General features: G+C 37.7%; 1 long non-coding RNA gene across 2 annotated transcripts in view; it reads left to right on the forward strand.

Moving 5' to 3' along the window:
• Positions 1 to 18,559, forward strand: part of LOC148755297 (uncharacterized) — a 568,457-nt gene extending 549,898 nt beyond the window's left edge. For both annotated transcript variants that reach the window (XR_016019091.1, XR_016019092.1), the window contains 4 exons: positions 8,037 to 8,176; positions 12,349 to 12,463; positions 16,550 to 16,674; positions 17,383 to 18,559. This is a non-coding gene — a long non-coding RNA (uncharacterized LOC148755297). The remainder of the gene's footprint in view (positions 1 to 8,036; positions 8,177 to 12,348; positions 12,464 to 16,549; positions 16,675 to 17,382) is intronic.
• Positions 18,560 to 20,081: the final 1,522 nt, after the last annotated feature.

The raw sequence follows: 20,081 nt of genomic DNA on the forward strand, positions 1-20,081 counted from the left end.
AAATAATCAAAGGTGCAAGCAAAGGGATATGGATAGCATAATTCTGCCATAAATATTACAATCTAGAGTTATTCATTCAAAAAGTACGAGTATATATTGACTAATATATCTTGTCAGGGAGCTGTGTATAAACACAAACATCCATAAAATATTATATCAAATGTATGAACAAAATGAAACTATAGATGTGAGAGTAGCTAATTTTCCCAGAAAAATGTATATCATGCTAACATCAATCCAAAAAATAAATATGAATGTTTTCTTAATATCAGTTAGATTATACAGCAAGGGTAATTACTAGGGACAAAGAGGTACAGTACATAATGATAATACATTCATGTCACCAAAATGGCATAGTGATCCTGTGTCATATACAAAACAGCAGCACTTTAAAATACATGAAGAAACAAATACTTGAGAGAGATGAAGGGGAAATAGGAAATATACAAATCAACAATAATCGTTGGGGGACTTCGGTATCTCACATTTAATTGTAGTACTTGAAAGAAAATTAGCAAAGATATAGGAAAACTGAATAAGACCAAAAGAATCTAATTGGCATTTATAGAACTCATCACCCCCAAATTGCAGAATACACATTCTTTACCAGTATCCATGGATTTACCATGACAGACCATATCCTGGTTCATTATATAAACATCAATACATTTATAAGAATTGAGAAAATATAGACTATGTTGTCTGACCATAATGGAACCAAATTAGTAATCAATAACAGAAAGAAAATAGGAAAACAGGAAATGGGATAAATAAATAAATAATAAATATATCAAACATTTTTAAAAATTGAAAACCGAAACAGCATGCTTCTAAACAACCCATACTTCAAAGAGTAAGTTTCAGAGGAAATATATGTACAAGAAGGTGCCAAAAAAATGTATACACCTTTTAAGAAAGAAAAAAACTGTATTAAAATTGAAATATTCAATATATACTGATAACGAAAGATATATACGTCATGTTTGACTTCTGCAATTACAATAGATGCTCAAGTGGTTCCCATCAACATCCAGACACTACTGATTATGGCGAACTACTGCTTAAGCAACATTGACCAAAGTGTCCACTAGTATCGTTGCACATGCCGTTTCAATTTCTTCCTGAAGTACCGCCAGTGTAGCCAGCTTTCTATGGTACACCACATCCTTTAAGGTCCACTATAGGTAGAAGTCAAGGGGTGTTAAGTAAGGAGAACGTGGGGGAAATTCAAGTGCATCTCTTCGTCCTATCCATTGTCTTGGCAAGTTTTCATCAAGTTAAGCTCTCACATCTTTGTGGTCTTGCGCTCCTCAAATGACAACTGTGCGTCTGCCATTTTCTTTGACTGTCCTGCCTGTTGCATGGTAATGCTAGCATTCATTTCATTAATGCATTAATGCCATGTTTTGAACAAACGTTATACTACACATTGCTACCGTAATTCAATTCAGCTTCGAAAAGTAATACATACATAACATTTCATAAAATGCGTATACATTTTTTGGTATCCTTGGGCTGGGTGGAGATATATATGAAAATAAAAATATTATATATCAAAATTTGTGGATGCAACCAAGCAGTACTGAGAGGGAAATTTATAGCACCAAATGCTTATATTAGAAAAGAAGAAAAGTTTCTAGTCAATAATCTAAATTTCTATGACATGAAATTAGAACCATGAGAACAGAATTAACCTAAAGAAAGCAGATGGAAGGATAATAATAACACAAACAAGAGCAGGAGTCAATGAAATTGAAGACAGAAAAACATTAAAGAAGACCAATGGAACTGCAAATAGGTTCTTAGCAAAAATGATGATAATGACATACATGTAACAAGACTGTTAAGATAAAAAGAGAAATGATATACACCACCACTAGGACTCTCACTACAGATTTTACAATCATTAAAATAATTTTAAGGGGATACTCTGGATAATTACATGCTCATAAATTTGACAACTTCCTAAAATAACACAAACCTACCAAAACTTAACCAGCATGACACAAATAGCCTAAGTTGTCCAGTAGTCATTAAAAAAAAATGAATTTGTAGCTTAAAATGTTTAAAATAATAATATCAGAACCAGTTGGCTTTGCTGTAGAATTTACTGTACATTAAACAAACAACAACAACATCAACAACAACAAGAAAGTCAAAATCTCTTCTAGAAAATAGAAGAGAAGTGGACACTTCTTAGTTAATTTTTATTGGGCTAGTATTATATTGATAGCAAAACCTGAGAAAGACAGTACAAAATAAAGAAAACTATTGACCAATATCTCTCATGAACTTAGACCTTAAAAAAATTAGAAAGTGAGACCCAACAATGCATAAAAATAATTATACACAATGACCAAATAGGGTTTACTTCTGTTACATAAGGCTGGTTCAGTACTAGAAAATTAAATAATGCAATCCACCACATCAACAGGATAAAGAAGAAAAAAATCATATAATCATATCAATTGATACTAAAAGTACACTTAACCGAATTTAATATCTGGTCATGAAAAAAAAAAAAAAACTGTCAGCAAGTTTAAGAACAAAGAGGAACTACCCCAATTTTACATAAACCATCTACAAAAGCCCTACTAACATCAGACTTAAATGTGAAAGTCTTAATGATTTCCCTAAGATCAAGAACAAGGCAAAGAAGTCTGCTCTTACCATTTTATTCAACATGGTTCTAGAAGTTCTAATCACTACAATAAGACAAGAAAAAGAAATACAGACCCACGGATTAAAAAGAAAGAAAATAAATTCCGTATTTGCAGATGACATGACTGTCTATAAAATTCTAAGGATCTACAACAGAACGAAAACTAATAAATGAATTCAGCAGTGTCACAAATACAAGATCAATGCCAATAAAAAATCACATTTTTAAACACTAACATGTAGGAACCAAAATTAAAAACACAGCGTCATTTAAAATTGCTACAAAGAAAAATACAGTTAGATATAAAGTTAACAAAACATGTACAGGCTGTGTACGCTGAAAAATACAAAATGCTGATGAAGTAAGTCAAAGAAGATTTAAATAAGTAGACGGACATCCTGTGTTCATGATTGGAAGACTAAGCATAGCACAGAGATCAATTCTGCTCAAACTGGTATAAACAGTGAATGTAATTCCTATCAACATCTCAGCAAGGATTCTTGTAGACATAGAAAACTTCTTCTAATATGTACATGGAGAGGCACAAGTCCTAAAAATAGCTGAAAACAATCTTTAAAAGAAGACGAAGGTAGGAAGAATAATTCTATCTGCTATTAAGTTTTAACTATATAGTTACATTAATCAAGTTAGATTGTTATCGGGACAAGAACAGACATAACGATTAATGGCATACAGTATATAACCCAGAAATAGGCCCACATTAATATTTCCAACTGATATTTGACTAAGGTGCAAAAGCAGTTCAGTGAAAGACAGGAGATTTTCAACAATGGCGCTTTGCAATTAGATATGCGTAGACCAGAAACAAACAAAAAAATGAAGGAAATCTTACATAATACACAAAAATTTACTCAAACTACATCATATACTTAAAAAAATAAAACCCCAAACTATAAATATTTTAGAAAATTGTAAGAGCAAATTTTCAAAATATAAAGGTAGGCAGAGAGTTCTTAGACATGGTACAAAAAGCACAATTCATAAAAAGGAATATTGATAAATTGGGCTTTGTCAGAATGAAAAACTTTTGTTTTACACAAAACTCTGTGGAGACCACGCTAAGACAAGTCGCTAACTTTGAGAAAATATTTTCAAACCTCATATTAGACCAAAGACTAGTTTCTAGAGTATATGAAAAAGTCTTAAAACTCAACAGTAAAATAAAGAAAAATAAAAAACAAAATACCCTTAGAAAATGGGTAAAATATAAACTTTATTTCACTAAAGAGGATATACAGATAGCAAATAAACACAGGAAATGATGTTTAACTTCATTATCCATGTGTGAAATGCAAAGTAAAGCCACAATGAGATATGTCTACATACCTATGGCAAAGACTAAAAGAAAAAAGTAGTGACAACACCAAATGTTGGTGACATTGCAGAGGAACAGAATCACTCATGTTACTGGTGGAATGTAAAATGGTACAGCCATCGCAGAAAACAGTATTTTAAAAAACTAAATACAATTACCATACGATTCAGCAATTTCACCTTTCACATTTATCCCCAAGAATTGAAAACTTATGTTCACACAAAAACCTGGATGTAAATATTTATAGTAGCTTTATTTCTAATAGCCCCAAAATGGAAGCAATCCAGATGTCACACAATGAGAGGAAGAATGACCACTCCTCTTAAGGAGGAGAATGCAAACTTAAAATTTTCACTTTAGTTATAAAAGGCATAAAAACATACTTTTAGTTATAAAAGGCATAAAAATAAAGAAATGATAAAAAAATGAACTTACCTTTTTAAGATATTTGAGGTTTGCAATCACTGAGCAATGTGATTTTCTTCTCATGAAATGAAAAGAGAGTAAGCCATGCAGCTTTTAATTGTCAATAACTTCATGGAGATCTGCGGATGGCGAAAGTATTCACTTTCTTTTGAGAAAGATAAGGTAAACTTTGATTTCCCTGTTAGAAATATCTCAATGAGCTTGTAGTGGCCGTGGATGCCCAGAGTGCAAATTCCCTCCTCAGTATTTCGGGAGTACCACAGTAGACAGGCCAGGCTTGGTGCATGAAAAGTCTGTGACTCTATAATAGAAACTGGTGAGTACAACATTCTTAATCCCCGTTTACCTCAGACTCGCTCATTTATCCATTTAGTGAGTGCCTACTATGGACCTTCTAGATTGAGGGGATATGTCACTGAGAAAAACTGATCAAGTTCTGTACTCATTGAGCTATGTCCCAGTGGTACGAGGTAGATGACATGTAAAATAAGTAAGTATGTTACATAGTATGGTAGGAGGTTACACCTGGGAGGCCAAAAAAAGGTATACAAGTGGACACTTTGGTCAACATTGCTCAAGCAGAAGTTCGCCATGATGAGAAGTGTCTGGACGCTGATGGTAACCACTTTGAGCACCTCTTATCATTGCAGAAGTCAAATGTGACTTGTATGCATTTTTTGTTATTGGTATATATTGAGAATTAAAATTTTAATAGTTTCTTCCTTCCTTGAAATGTATATCCATTTTTTGGCACCTTCTGTGCATACGGTGGAGAAAAATTAAGGAAGGGAAAAGGGAAGAGGGAGTGTGAGGAGGAGACACAGTCTGCGTCTGAAATAGGTGTTTAAGGAATACTTCACCTGGAAAGAGCTATTTGAAAATACTACTGAGCTGCCTTGAAGACAGACCTGTGAGTTTGCAGGAAGCGTTACATTAGACTTACCAAAAGCTGGGACAGGAAGAGCAGGCCTTCTCTCCTGTCTGCTAAGTACTGGAAACTGTCCCAGAGCAGCTGGGGCAGACATGCGGCTGTCCAGATCAGGAGTCTAACTGGAAGGACCTTGAAGACAGTGAATGTCTGGCAGGCACAGACCTGAACCCAGGAGGTTACAAAGCACAGATATTGTGACTCCAGAGAGACATGACGTGCTTGAAGTCTAACGATTCCGTGGCAACAGGAAAGGAGCAAACAGGGCGTATAATCCAAGTGCACAGTCTGAGGTCATCAGCAAGATTTCCAAATAGAGTGAGAAGAAACAAAGACCAAATAGAGCAATTTAAGTGCCAGAGATTCAAACAGAGTTGAGGGAGTGACATGAGGTCGAGTCAAAAGAAGTAGGCATGTGTCAGCACACAGCTGCAGCAGGAAGCAAGTTTTTATAAAATCAGGCAGGTCCACCCGGGAAGCACAATAGTGTAGCAGAGATCTGAGATAGAGATCCTCTGCCCCGCCCTAAGTATTCAATATGGTAGTTATTGTGTGCATGTGTGTGCGTATGTGTGTTGGGGTGGATTCCAGAAAAGCACAAAAACTGTCAGCTCCATGGGAGAACTATAGATGCTTCCTTGACCGTGAGATTGACTTGATACTGTGAATGAGGAAATAGGAGTACATTCTATTATACTTTTGGTTTATTGCTGTTCCTTTTCACGTGTCAATTTCTTATTTTATGCCTGTTTTAAAAGTATTTCACATCGCTTTTTAATCACAAAAGACATAAAATTTAAGCTACATAGAGTAAAAAGTATAGCCGATTTCTGTGCATTTCTTTACCACTGTGATATTCAAATCCGGTAATTTACAGACAATATTAAATGGGATCCAAGTTGCAAGGGACATAAAGAAATGTTATATAAAAATGAGTCTAGCAGTGAAATACATTCAGGAAATATTGAGTTAAAGAAGTACATTGTTGAATTTCAACGGTAGGGACTATCAGATAAACATGTATATTTTAATAATAATTTAATTAAAAATATACGTCATGTTTATAGCAGTTTTAGGTTCATAGCAAAATTAAGTGGAAAGAACAAAGTTCCCTTATATCCTTACTTCTTCACGTAAACTGTCCTGTGCATGAATCACACTACAGCGCTACATTTGTTACAGCCAATTAACCTACACTGACACATTATAATCATCCGGGGTCTGTAGCCTACATTGGGCTTCACTCTTGGTGTTGAACATTCTATAGGTTTGAACAAATGTCTGATGACATGTCTCTACCATGATAGTACTATATAGATTAGTTTCACCGCCCCCAATTTTTTTGTGTTTCATCTATTCATACTTTTCCTGCACCCTACTTCTGGCAATCACTGATTTTCTTTTTTTTTTTTTTTTACTGTCTTCATACTTTTGACTTTTCCAGAACATCGTATAGTTGGAATCACAGAGTATGTAACTTTTTTCAGATTGGCGTCTTTCAGGCAGAAATAGGCATTTAAGTTTCTTCCATGTCTTTTCATGGCGTGAAAGCTCATTTTCTTTAAGCACTGAATAATATTCCATGTCTGGATATACCACAGTTTATTAATCCATTCACATCTGGAAGAACATTTAGGTTGCTTCCAGGTTTGGACCACTGTGGATAAAACTGCTATAAGTCTCCACGAGCAAGTTTTTGTATTGTAAAATAATTAATCTTGAGTAGCAGCTTTCGTAAGAATAAAACACTCCAGTGAATTTCAAAATTGTCATTCTTCTCAGGGAATATTTCTCTACTCACCAGTGTGAGAAATTAAGTTATTGGGGTCATGCTGGTCTCAGAATGAGTTAGAAAGTATTTGCTCTGATTCTATCTTCTGGAGGAGGAGATAGAGAATTGCTATAATTTATTTTCTAAATGTTTGGTAGAATTCACCAGTGAAAATTTCTGGGCCTGGTGTTTTCTGTTTTAGCAAATTATTTGATTAAGTATTATTTTAATTTCTTATTAGGTTTATTTAGATAGTCTATTATTCTTGTGTACATTTTGATAGTTTGTATCTTTCAAGGACTTGGTCCATCTCATTTAAGTTATTAAATATTTGAGCATAGAGCTGTGCTCCATATGCTTTATTGTTGTTCTTTTTTTTTCATGCCCATGGGATATATTGTTATCCTTCTTCACTTCTGATGTTATAATTTGTGTTTTCTCCCTTTTTCTTAGTTACCTTGGGTAGAGTCTTATCTATTTTATTAATCTTCTCAAAGAATGAGATTTTGGTTTCATTGACTTTCTCTAGTGACTTCCTCCCAACCTCTGAACACCTCTAAGCTCAGGGCGCAGACCTCTCTGCTCTCCTCCCTCCACTCATCCTCTGGACGATCTTATCCACAATAGGGGCTTGCAATGGGCTGTCTCTGCTCCCAAAGTCACATCTCTAGTCTACACTCTCCACTGTCCCGCTGCCTGCTGGCTCTCTGAAACGTTACATGGCCAAAGCTGAGCTCCTGCTAGTCTGCCCTGAACCTACTTCTTTTCACTGTCTTCCTCATTTCAGTAAGTGGCAAGTTCATTCTCCTAGTTGCTCAGAATAGAAACCTTGAAAGCATCTCTGACTGTTCTTTTTCTCTCCTGTCCTAAATACATATGAGCATGTATCTAATCCACCAAACATCCTTCCAAGTGTATCCCGAATCCAGCCCCCGTCACCACCTGCGTGCTGCCTTGACGGAGCTGCAGTAGCCTCCTGAGTGCTCGCCCTGCTTCTACCCTGGCCTGAGTCTACTCTCCACAGAGGAGCATCAGAGTCTGATCCTTTTGAAGGTAAGTCAGATCTTGCCAGACCTCTGCAGGCACCTCACCGTCTTACACGGAGTAAAACCCCAGTCCTTCTAAGACCTCTACCCCTGTGAGAGCTGACCACCAGCTACCTCTCCACCCTCTCTCCTACCATCTGCTTTCCCCTCCTACCACTGCAGCTGCCCTGGCCTCCTGGTCCTGCGAACATACTATCTACTCCCCACTTGAATACCTTTGCACGGATGCGCTCTGCCTGAAACGCTCTTCTCCCCAGTAATCACATAGCATCAGGACTTGACTCAAATGTCACCTTTTTGAGGGGCCTCCCACCCCTGGCCACTCTTTCTGCATGAGATACTTCGTATGCAGTATGACTTCTCCTACCTGAGCTTCCCTACCTGTACGAGGTAGCAGATGCCACACGACCTGCTTGCTGCCCACATGTTGTGGTGAGGTTAATGCCCCAAAGGGAGGCAGGAACCCACAGTCCAATCCTTTTCCTTTCCTCCCTTCAGACGGATGCCCTAAGACATAATGGTTCTTACGGCCTCTCAAAAGTCACTGTGAGATGCAGCGATTGGTTGCACTTGACTTCCACGAAACACATCCTTGCATTGATTCTCATGCCTTTCCTGCCTCACCACTCCTGTCCGTCACTCTTGCTTCCCTAGAATTTTCTCACCAATGAAGTAAAAGCACATAGGTGTTAGTTTTAAACACTGTGTTCTGAGAAACTCACTTTCTAAAATTGTAAGCCCAACACACACACACACACACACACACACACAGACACACACACACACACACACAGACACACACACACACACACGCAGCACACACCCCTTCCTTTCCCTTCCCTTTATTTTTCATCTCAGCACGTATCACCATATACCACACCACATATATTCACTGATTTATCTTATTTACTGTCTGTCTCCTTACTAGAATATAATCTCCATGAATTTTTCCTGTTTTGTTTACTATTGCATAGCAAGCATCTAAAATATAGTAAGTGCTCAATACATATTTATTGAATTAACGAATGAGCATCAGAAGGAGATTTATCTGAAAACAACTATGGGAAACCAAGTTGATATGTACCACGGACAGGGAAGCAGTAACTCCCTTAAGACAGAGCGGAACCAGACTGGGCTGTGCACAGGGCCTGATGGGAACATCCTGGAGCTGGGTGACGGGCTAGTCATTTCCTGTCCCAATGGGTAGGAGAGGTGTGGGGGGGGTCCTACAATGATGTGATGCTACATTCGCTTATGGTTTATGCCTACGACCCTGAACAAACTAGCTTCATGCGTCTTAAAGGAAATGTGTTTTGCTGTTGTCACTGTGGATACTTTCCAAATCGTTAATGTAGCTCTAATGTATATTTTTCTACATCCGGGGGTAGAGTGTAATTTAGATAACATCTTTGCTACTATTAAAAAAAAATCCTAGTAGTTCTGTAATGTTCTAGTTACATTTTACCCAGGAAAATCACCTTTCATGAGAAGAAAATGTTCAAGTCATATCAAATGTTTCACAGATTCACGGCTGATGTAAATAAATTTCGAACAAGAGAATTTGCCTCACTCGTCATTGTGGGATTAGAAGGAGCTCTCCTGGCTTTCACATCCTCTGCCAAGGCGAACAGAGCCATCTTTCTGATCAGTTTGGAAATCAGCCATGTCCAGAGGCTTTTACAGCAGTCAAGCAATATTTATGGGAAATACAGATGGCCTATGAAATATCTAAATTACTTGTCTACTGGAAACAAGATCAATACAGAATAATAATGTATTGTGAGTGACTCTGAAGCTAGAGAAGCCTTTATTTTATCTTGGGTACAGACACTGCACCAGGAAAGTTTCTAATGAGGGAATTAGTGTATTTCAGAAGAAACAAAATCTGGTATTGATAGGATTTCAAATTGTTGTAACAGAAGAATCTATAGACAAATCTTGATATCAGCAAGGCATTTGACTAAGTCAGTCCTGATAGCCCCTCAGAGGCAGCATGGAAAAATGAGGGCGTCCCTCATACAACTAGTGTGAGGGTCACAGAGAGAAATTAATAATAATTATTATTATATAATTCAATTCCTGGTGCAGAATAGTTAGTCTATAATTGGTAGTTATGATTAGTAATGCACCAGCCACCCAAAGTGAAGTCATTTTTTTTTTAAAGATTTTATTGGGGCAGGGGAACAGGACTTTATTGGGGAACAGTGTGTATTTCCAGGACTTTCTGTTGGGGAACAGTAGTGGGTTTTTCCTAGGTCTCCTCAGCAACACCAAGTCAAGTTGTCCTTTCAATCTTAGCTGTGGAGGGCACAGCTGCAGGTCCAGTCACAGAGAATAGAACGTGCTCCAAACAACTGAGCCATCCGGGAGCTCAGCTAAAGGTGCCATGTTCAACCTTAGTTGCAGGGGGCGCATGCAGCCCACAGGCTTAAGTGCATTCCTTGCGTTGTCACATTTAATCCTCTTAATTCAATAACTTTCTAGGTGAGAAAACTGAGACTTGGAGAGATTAGGTAACTTGTTTGTATGTGGTCTATTAAATCCAGGTCTGCGTGAAGTCAAACCTAGTCACTTTTCTATTATTAAATGTGTCAGGGAAGCCCTAGGCTTTAGCAGATATAACTTAAAGGACACCTCAAGACACAAAAAAGAAGAAAGAAAAGAGAAACATCCCCCATCCCTATCCCCTCCTTCAATAAGAGAAGCTTCTCTGTTTTTTGCAATGAAGTTATTTTTTTTTTATTTTCACCTGCAATGTGGGACACTTACTTATTTTTTTTGTTTGTTATTTCTTTTATTGTCCTATGCCCAAGTAATTTGCTTGAAGGTATTTAAATAACCCCTCACTTAATATAACAAGTTGCATTAACTTCCCCAAAGTAGGCATATCATCAGTATATGTCCCTATTTAAACAATGCCGTCATGCTCTAATCCACTTTTGTCATTGATCTCAAAAACAATTTCTAAGTCTCATAAGATTCTCAATTTCGAAATGAGAAAGTAATTCTTTAAAGGCAATTCCAAAAGTTTTCTTTTTATCCCCTTTCTGCCTCCCTCCGCCCGCCCATTTCGAACTGCTCCCAAAAATGAGAATTCAATTCCAAAAGTTATCTTCTTCTCCCTTTTCCTGCCTCCCTCCAGTTCAGTCAAGCCGTTGTTTCAGTCTAGTTGTGTTGTAGGACAAGCTCCCTGGCCCATTATGAGCCCCCATTCGGGCGTTTGCCTCTCGCAGGCTGCCCACGCTGCTGCCGCCCAGGGGCCGCCCAGGGTAGCACAGCAGCCGCCGCAGCACACAGTACAAGGTTGCCAGTTCAATCGCCGCATGGGGTGGTGGGCTGCGCCCCCTTCAACTAAAGATTGAAAACAGCGACTGGACTTGGAGCTGAGCTGCACCCCCCAATGTTCCCCCAATTAAAAACAACAAACAAAAAAAGAGTTTAGAAGAAAAAAAAATGAGTAGGAGTTATCCAAGCAAGGTTAATGGAGAGTAGGAGGGAGACAGTAGGTGTAAACACCTGTAAATATAACAGAAAATTAGATCATGACATATTTTATGCCTTATTAAAGAGTTGTGATAATTTCTAAAGACAAAGACACCATTTACAGGTTAAAATCAGAAAAGTAACAATATTGAATTAGTACTTCAGGGGAAAAAAAATCACTTAAACTTTTTGGATTAAAATGTTAAGTCTGAATTCCGTATACAAGAGAATGTTAAAATTCCATGTGGGAGAATCTGCATCTAAACTAACATAAGAGTAGAGGGTAAAAGGAAAGCAGCGATATTCAAGAGTTGTAAGGAAGAACTGTCAATGGGACAAGGTTGTTGTGTGTATAACTGATGGGTATGCTCAGGGTGGAAAGTAATTAAGCTAGTCTTTCTGGCATGATGTTACTCATTGAGTTAGAGAAAACAAGAAGTGGAAATGGTTTTGGGATAAAGACAAGTTAAGTTTGGGGTATACTATGGAAGTATGTATTAGCACTCTGGAAGAGCTTCTGGAATTATTTTACAGTTGCTCTGTGTGGGAACAGAGCCCCAAAGAGCAATTTCCAGGCTCTCGGCCTCATATGGAGGGGTGCTGGCTCGGGTGGTAGATGGCCGTCAGCTGTGGCTGGTTGGCTGTCAGCTGTAGCCATTGAGCCATTGGCAACTAATATAACTGCTGTGGCTACAGAGGAGGAGAGCTGAGGAGAGCCGAGGAGAGTGGAGGAGAGTCGTCGGTCGGTTGGCAGAAAAACGGACAGCAGGTCGCACGTCCAGTGAACCCAGCCTCCAGTGAGACCACAGAGGTATGACTCCCCTACCTATGGTCTGTGGGTGTTCCTTTTTGGCCTCACCATATCCTGCGTTCTTGTGTGGGGAGCGGGAACAGGGACCCCGCAGGCCTCCCTGCATGACACTCTGGAACTTAGAAGTTGATCTTGATTGAAAATAACTATGAACCAGAATTGAGTACACCAAGGGTATAGAAAACAACAAAAACTTTCACAGTATATTGTCCTGTAATGTAATATCTGTGACATCCTCAAAATCAATGTTACAAACAGTGCAACTAAGATGATATACTGTTAAATTTAATACTTTAATTCTCATTCCTCTGACCTTAATTCCATGAAAGTGTCAAAGTTGAAAAAATACATTTTTTAAAAAAGGAACGATATGCATTCCTAACGGTTTACAGTTGTGGACCACTTGAGGCATTACATATTCTCAGTAAGCAAATTTACTGCTCTCACTCCTGAAATTTCTGTGTTTCAACTCCACACTGTTTTCTCTCAACTTGGTACTTCGTGTTCTCTTGAACTCAAGTTCTAGATGATCTGTTAAAACTGTGATGCAGTTTTTATGTATAATAACCTCAAAGGAAAATCCATGGAAGTGCAGTGTTCCTATCTTGTGAAAGAATTACTAAAATTAACAAGGTCACTGACTACATGCAGTAACTGTGGCAGTGGCACAGTATGTCTGTTTACAAAAGGTTCATGTTAAATGACAATAAGGGAAAGGAGAAAATTGTGAAGTTTTCATTGTTCAAATGCTAACAAGTCTACTTTGATTTGAAATCCAGTAATAAAAATATGTAGATATAGTTCAACATATTTTTGAATTAGATATCATTAAAGTAACTGTCCATGCACAGTGCAGGTATTACTTATACAAAAAGCCTAATGCATTAATCAATTTCAGATATAATACACAAATCTATTTAATGTAATTTTGAAGCCATGTAATAGTCTAAAGACAAATCCTAGCTAATATAACATTTGTGACTGCGTTCAAACCGTCAGAGAGTTCAGATAGATCTATGCTGACTCCCCCATTGTCTGGTTTCTCTTCCCAAACCAGGGGAAAGATTTCACCGTTAAGATTTATTTTATGTGGCTCTAAAATATTTCACTACATATTTACTGCTGTGGTTCTCATTATTATATGTTTATTATTATCAGCATATGCTTTTGCGAGCACTGCATTTTTATGTTTGGGAATGCTCTATGCACTTAGCTAATGACGTTTCTCAGGTATATTATTCATAGGAATTTCTGTCCTTAATGAATGGCAAGAGATGTCTATAGGAAAGATAGAGACATGTTTATTGGTATCATTCGTAGAGTTGCCTCCAAAGAATGTCAGAGTAAGGTTAGTCTAAGTAAGTTAGGCTTGGAGGAGAGCAATGGAAGAATTGAGCGAGACCACCAAGAGCAAGGAGGTGCCATTAGAAACCAAAGCTAAGGTCATCCACACCCTTGTATTCCCAACTAGTATGTATGGACGCAAAAGCGGGACAGTGAAGACAGGAAAGAAAATAATTCACTTGAAATATGGTTTAGGAGAAGAGCTCAATGGATATCCTGAAGCACCAGGAAGATGAACAAGTGGGTCCTACAGAAAACTAGACCTGAAACATCACTGAGGCAAAAATGACTAAACTGCAGGCATCCTACATGGAGCACATCATGAGAAGGCAGGGTTCTTTGGAAAAGACAGCCATGCTGGGAAAAATAGAAGGCAGCAGGAAAAGAGGAGGGCCAAATATGACATGGATTGACTCCATGAAAAAAGCCATAGGAGTGCGTCTCCAGGAGCCCACCAGGGCTGTTGAGGAGAGAACACGCATTCACAGGGATGCCAGCAGTCAGAGCTGACTCAATGGCATTTAACACACACACAGTTGCTGAGAAGTTGCGATTTTTACTAAGCCCAATTTTTCAAAATAATAGAATGTGAGTTCACACTGTATTTGTGCAATTGCAGGATTCTAGAAAATTCCTGAAATAATGTATACTTTTAGAAACAAGTATGAAATATGAAAATTATAAATATTAAAAGAGTTTTAAATTGAAAATAAAAGTTAGAAAGCTGTATGTCAGACTCTGTACTTTGTTTATATCTGATTTCACTTTTAGGTACATTAACTGAAATGTATTATTTTTCAAAGCTACAATCATCAATATTGTTTCATTATTATTTTAAACTACTATATTTGTTTCCAGTTTTTTCCATCTTTATGTGATCCAACCTGAAGTATACCATAAAGTTTTTAAATGACCATATTAAATGTAGAACAATAGTGCATCAGTTTTTGTGTCGTAACTATACATTTTGCATTTTTGAGATAGCTTGATATCCTGTGATGATGCTAAACTCAGAAGTTAGAATAATGTTCAAATAGCCCTATAATGAATTCATAAATTACTATTGGACATTTTCCTAATAATGTTTCTCTTACCAATGTTACAAACATGCATATTCTTTTGTGTATCCATCATTATTTGCTATTTAAGCTATAAACTGATAGTTTCTATAGGTCTTCTCTCAAACTTGAATCAGTATAATAAAAATTTAAGAAATCAATACAGAATCAAAAGACAGGGCCAAGTGCTCGCCATGTTGGCTGATTTGGTTGTGAACGTTCTGATTTGCTGAGCCTCATTTGTCAGTAACAGTGACAATTACTGGACTTAGTGAAATAGAATATCAGCATGAAGATTTCTTCCAATTCTAAAGTCTCTATTTTTTTTTTCAGCTGGAACTCTCCATACATTTGTTTTTAATCTGTTAATTTATGGACACATTCATTATTTTTATAATTATGATTGTTATTTATTTTCTCAGTTTTATCTTTCATGAGATGATGCATGTCAATATTATTTTAGATGAGAATATATACCATGTTTCCCCGAAAATAAGACCGAGTCTTATGCTAATATTTGCTCCAAAAGACGCATTAGTTCTTATGTTCAAGGGATGTCATCCTGAAAAATCATGCTAGGGCTTGTTTTCCGGTTAGGTCTTATTTTCGGGGAAACACAATATTATTCTATACTGTATAAGTTATGTAATTATTTTACTTCTATATAAATTTACCTGTGTGAGAAGCTGTATGAGAGAGAGGGAATCCCCAACCAAATTAGACATGTGCTCAAGGAGCTTCCACAGTAGCAAAAATAGATATGGAAACACAGCACACAGAATAAAATATATTTTTGTTGGGTATGATGCTAGTCTACAGCATCCACTATAATTGTACTGATAACACAGAAAACTGAGTTCAAATATGACTGAAATCGCTGAAACTATTTTACAGAGGAGAAGATAACTTTTGAGCTGCAACTTGTTGATAAACTTCTAACATGCAGGATTCTTTGGGACAGTATTTTAATGAGAGAAAATGATTATGTTCAACCTTCACTTGGTCTTCCATTGCCAAAAATACTGTGACAAACTTCCTAAGTGCAAAGTCACTAATGACTTTATATATTTTTGATAATGTCAAAACATTGATAAGTGTGAGATTGTTTATTAAGATCTGACAAGCCACACCTAAGTGAACTAAGTTGTCACAATTTTCAATGTAGGCAAATACAATGAATTTACCTGGGAAAGGTAACCATGGATGGTTAGAATTGTAAGAAACCAGAGAAATCACCAGGTTTAAAATTCTATTTTTTACTAAGGAAATCTCCACACCCTTGACACTTCTGTCTTGTATTCTTACTCTTCTCACCTTGAATATTTTTTCCACTAAACGTAATTGTTCGAGGTCACCATGTAGTTTTCTGACAATTTCATGTTGCTTTATGACTCCATATCTCTAACAAACTAACTCTTTAGAACATAGTAGTAACATGGAAGCAGAGGCTCTCAGGAAAAATCATAAAATTTTACCGGGCATATTTTGAGCATCATACCCATAAATGTCACCCAATGGACTAAATTTGTCACAGAGAGTATGATTGTCTTCTCTAACTTCCTCTTAAATACTGTTCTCACCCATCATGGCAAACCTTTATGAAAAGTGGGGGGAAATTTCTTTTCTGACCACTATATTAAATAGTAGAGAGCTTTGTTTATTTTATTTATTTATTTTTTTCCAGGAACCATTCCAGGAAAGTAATGTCCCCTTCTCCTCCCTAAGGAAGATTTATTTTCCTTCCAGCATAAATATAAGGCCTCTTTTTCTCATTTGCGGGGAGAACAGATAAGTCACCAGCAGGTCTAGGTAAGACCAGCATTGCCTAATTCCTGAGTTCTTCTGTGATGCACCCCACTTCATGTGCAGGTACCATCAGTCTCTCACCGTGTCTCTGTGTGGAGATCCAGGCTTTAAAAAACAATGTTAGATATTGCTCTGGCTACTGCTTTTATCAGATTTATAACTGGTCTTTGTCTCTGACACAGGGTTCCCATATTTTTTCAGTACAGTTGACCCTTAAACAACACAGGTCTGAACTGTGGATGTCCACCTATATGCAGATTTTTTTTCCAGTAAATATATTGGAAACTTTTTTAGAGATTTCCTTACTACCATGAAGCAATCACATCAATTACACTAGGCAATCATTAAGCAATCATATTGCTGCTTTTTTGTTATTGGTTCATGAATTGCTATACTTGTAAATAAATATGAATTTCTTTTTCACAATTATTTTTATTTTTCATGTCTAGTGTTTGTAATAGTTATAACATATATAGTGTTTTGTATCATATAAGACAATATTGATGTAGGTATTGGCAGACAATTCCTCCTTTAAACAGGTGATGTAAACCTGTAGTATCAATACATATATACTGTACATGAATGTATTTTCTCTTCCTGATGATTTTCTTAACATTTTCTTTTTTGGAGGGGTCATATTGGGGAACAGAGTGTTTTTCCAGGATGTCAAGTCATTGTTTTGTGTGTTTTTTTTTTTTTTTTCCAATCTAGTTGTGGAGGGCACAGCTCACTGGCCCATGTGGGAATCAAACTGGAGAACTTGGTGTTAGGAGCACCGCACTCTAACCACTGAGCAAACCAGCCGCCCAGCATTTTATTTTCTCCAGCTTACTTTATTGTAATACAGTGTATAATACATGTAACAAATAAAATGTGTGTTAATTGACTGTTTATGCTATCAGTAAAGCTACTAGTTAACAGTAGGCTATAAGTGGTAAACTTCTAGGGGAGTCAACAGTTATACATGGATTTTTGGCTGCACAGGGGATCGGCACCCCCACTCCCCACATTGGTCGAGAGTCAATTGTATACATATATATCATTCAGACAGGCTCACGTGTTAACTTGCAAATAAGCCAAAATCTCAGACCCTTCAGTGTTTTTATTTAATACCTACCTTCAGGATGCTTTCCAGATCCTTCCAGGTGTGATCTTTAAACCCTCTGGGATTTTCTCTGTTCATTCACTAATCTATTTTTGTTGTTGTTAGTATACTCTCACTGAACCTCTTTCCCAATAGTAAGCTGCTGGAAGACACAGGATTATATTGATGATGAGAAATGCATCCTTTCTCTTGTCCTGTACACATTTTCTGGCCCTTAGGAAACATTCAATAAATGTTGAGTTTTCTTAATATAAATTGAACTTGACTTCCAAGTGTTTTAAGAAGTCTGAAATTTTCTCCTACTATGTTTTTTCCTTAATTTCTTTATATCGAGTACTTTTTCCCCAAGACATTAAAAACTGGAAAAGCAAGGAGTTTTGCATTTAGTAACATTTGTTTCGGAAGATTAATGTCTGGCACATCTGGTCTTGTTTTAAGTAAAAGTTAATGGTTTTTCATCCTAATCAATGTTTTCTGATGTAGCTGTAATGTGGACCTGACTTTTATCATTTTTTAAACTATCTAAACAGGTTATATTTTCTAATTTTTGTATTGTATGGATTGTTTACATAGTTTCTAAACAATCTGAATAAAAATCCTCTTATAAACCAATATGTTTGCATGAAAGGGATTGAATTCAATCATTTATGACAATTCTTACTGACTTTAAATGCTTCGTCATAACATTTGACCAGAACAGTTGGCTTTATGTAAAAGATTACATGATCAAATACATCATTATGCAAAAGGCCTCTGAAAAATAAATGTACTTAAAAGTATTAAAATTCCCTCTCAAGACACTTTTTATTGTTTCATTTTTAAAGGAACCATTCTTTATATCATCAAAAATTTAAACCACTATATGTATGCGGTCTAGCAAATCCAGGTCTGCTGAAGTTATTTTTTTATTTTCACTGCCCAAGAAGGTATTAACCCCTCACTTAATGGAACAAGTTGCATTTACTTCCCCCAAAGTAAGCATATGTCCCTATTTAAACAATGCCATCATGTTCTAATCCACTTTTGTAATTGTTCTCAAAAACAGAAAAAAGTTTCTAAGTTTCATAAGGTAGTCTTTAAGAAAGTAATTCCTTAAAAAAGTTCCCCTTTCATTTTGAACTTGCTCCCAAAATGAGAAAGCCAATTCCAAAAGTTATCTTCTCCCCTTTTCCTGCCTCCTTCCAGTCTAGTTGTTGTAGCACAAGCTCCCTGGCCCATTATGGGCCCAGTCGGCCATTTGCTCTCACAGAGCTGCCCACGCTGCCGCCCAGTGGCCGCCCAGGGTAGCACAGCCGCCGCCCAGCGCCAGCACCGCACAAGATGGCTGCCGGGCAGGCTGCCGGCCACCGGCCACTCAGGGCAGCTCCCGGCAGCCCCGGAAACACACAGTAGCACAATGAAGGCTGCGGCCGCACGGGTTGCCGGCCACTCATGGCTGGCGCACGGTAGCGCTCAGCAGCCGCCCAGCTGCATACGCAGCGACACACACTGGCTGCTGGGCCACTCGTGGCAGCACATGGTAGCTCACAGCTCCCCGGCAGCTCACGCAGCTCACTGGCCCTGTGGGAATCGAACCGGCGGCCTCGGCATTAGGAGCCAGAGCTCCAACCACTGAGCCACAGGCCCGCCCAGATACTTGGGTCCTTTTTTTTTTAACTTTTATCATGAAAGAACAAGTGGAAAATGAGTACATAGGGCGCATATTTAAATGTGCAACCTCTGTTGTCTTTATATCCTTTACTGTTATGAATCTAATGATAAAACAGGATCACTGAGAACTGATTTTGAAAGCCTCCTGTAAACGTAAATTATTATGGAAATATGTTCACTGAGAGCAACAACAATAAGCTGGTGCAAACGGTGTGGGAATTGAACCCACAACCTCGGTATTAGGAGCCGGAGCTCCAACCACTGAGCCACAGGCCCTCCCGGATAGTTGGGCTCTTTTTTTTTTTAACTTTTATCATGAAAGAACAAGCAGAAAATGAGAACATAGGGCGCATATTTAAATGTGCGCTCTCTGTTGTCTTTATATCCTTTACTGTTATGAATCTAATGATAAAATAGGATCACTGAGAAATGATCACTTGGTACGTTTCCAAGCAAAGAGTCAAGCGATCCATCAAATTAGGGATGGATAGTCCACAGTCCATAGTCATTCGCCAGGGCTGTCCTGGGGGTGAGGGACGACCTTGACCTCACCCCATCTCCCATGGAGGACTCAGCAAGCGTTTCCTCCTGGGACAAGTCCCGCATCCGGGCTGCCTGAGCAGGAACTTCCCAGCCCACAGGGCCGCAATGACCT

The sequence above is a fragment of the Rhinolophus sinicus genome, chromosome 15 (genome assembly GCF_057876585.1).
Source record: "Rhinolophus sinicus isolate RSI-liver-muscle chromosome 15, RSI-T2T, whole genome shotgun sequence".
Lineage (NCBI taxonomy): Eukaryota > Metazoa > Chordata > Mammalia > Chiroptera > Rhinolophidae > Rhinolophus > Rhinolophus sinicus.